The sequence below is a fragment of the Crocuta crocuta genome, unplaced genomic scaffold (assembly GCF_008692635.1).
Source record: "Crocuta crocuta isolate KB4526 unplaced genomic scaffold, BGI_CrCroc_1.0 scaffold139, whole genome shotgun sequence".
Taxonomy (NCBI): domain Eukaryota; kingdom Metazoa; phylum Chordata; class Mammalia; order Carnivora; family Hyaenidae; genus Crocuta; species Crocuta crocuta.
The window spans coordinates 5429082-5430712 of NW_027533258.1; the positions used below are offsets into that span (position 1 = coordinate 5429082).

The 1631-nt window shown below is 49.2% G+C and overlaps 1 pseudogene; it reads left to right on the top strand.

Moving 5' to 3' along the window:
- The first annotated feature begins 420 nt into the window (after positions 1–420).
- On the top strand, positions 421–798 carry LOC144217174 (ubiquitin-conjugating enzyme E2 variant 1 pseudogene; annotated as a pseudogene).
- The last annotated feature ends 833 nt before the right edge of the window (positions 799–1631 follow it).

A 1631-nucleotide genomic window follows, 5' to 3' on the forward strand; every position in this document is an offset into this window, starting at 1 on the left:
TTTCTCAGATAAGAACTACAATCAAGGAGGCACCTGGGTGGCTGAGTTGGTTAAGCGTCCGACTTCAGCTCAGGTCATGATCTCGCAGTTCATGAGTTCGAGCCCCAGGTGGGGCTCTGTGCTATAGGTGCACAGCCCACTTCGGGTCCTCTGTCTCTGTCTCTCTGCCCCTCCCCTACTCATACTCTCTCTAAAAAAAACAAAAAACAGAAAACAAAAAAACCCAACCAATTCCTATCCATAAAGAACAGAGTGATAAGTTGGACTTCCGTATTTAAAAATTCTGGTCCTTGAAAGACACTATTCAAAGACGGAAAAGACGAGCCACAGATGGGGAGAAATTATTTACAACTCACACGTCTGATAAAAGATGTGTATCCAGATTATACCATGAACTCTTATCTAGAAGATGATAAAGACATGACACTTACGAGATGGAGAGGAATGATAATCGGGCCTCCCAGAACAATTTATGAAAACCGAATATACAGCCTTAAAATAGAATGTGGACCTAAATACCCAGAAGCACCCCCCCCACCTCTGTATGATTTGTAACCAAAATTAATATGAATGGAGTTAATAGTTCCAATGGAGTGATGGACCCAAGAGCCACAGCAGTGCCAGCAAAATGGCCGAACTCAAATGGCCTACAAGGGGTCCTGCAAGCTCCGGCATCTATGGAGGTCTAAAGAAAACAAGAAACTCCCTCAGCCGCCCGAAGGACAGTGTCGATTCATCAAACAGAAACCACAGCCCCCACCCCCATGCGATTTAAGCAGTGTTCATTTTCCACAGTAGTAAATTTCCTAGATACGACTCGTAGGCCTCAAAGTCCTGGAAAGGAAGCTCCCACCCGAAGGCAATTAATCTTAAGATACTGTAAACGATACTAATTTTTGGTCCGTTTAAAATATATACGTTGTGCTATAACAAATCATTGTGTCAAGGGTAGCCGCCGTCCACTCAGTTGGGACTTCTGGGATCGCGGAACTCTATTTAAATGGGATTCCCGTCGTAACTGGCGGGGCTTGTCTAACTCAACTGTGAAAAGACACGTCGCACAATCACCTGGCTGCTGATTACACGGCCTGGGGTCTCTGCCTGCTCCCTTCCTCCTCCCCCTGCCTCTCTGCCTCCCTCCCTGCAACCTGGGGTGGCTCGCTAGAGTAGGTGTGAAGGTGTCAGGTCACAGCCCGTGGGACTACTGCTGGGTGTGCAGCGGCACCCCTGCTTGCTTTAAGTCTTAAATGAAGCCTCCCCTCCCCCCCCCCCCCCAAACCATCATTCCTTCTTCACTTTCCACTCCCGCCCTTGGCGGGAGCATAGATTGTAACCCCCTCTGCCACCCTCTGAAATTGACCTTTGGGGAGGAATTCAGGGCCCTCCCCCATAGCTTCTCCCCCACCTTAATCGGGCAGTGCTTTTTCCTTCCTCCTCAACTTTTGTACCATCAACACCCAACGCTTTCCGCACCACTTCCTTGCTTTTGGCCAGAGGCCATCAGGTTAAGGTTGGGAAGAGTCTCTGGCTTCCCTAGTTTAAGTTCGGAACCACGATTACTCACTCTCCACCAGCCCAGGAATGGATGCTGGGACCTCAGCCCCGCCACCCTCTGCTGCCGTCGTTGTCGG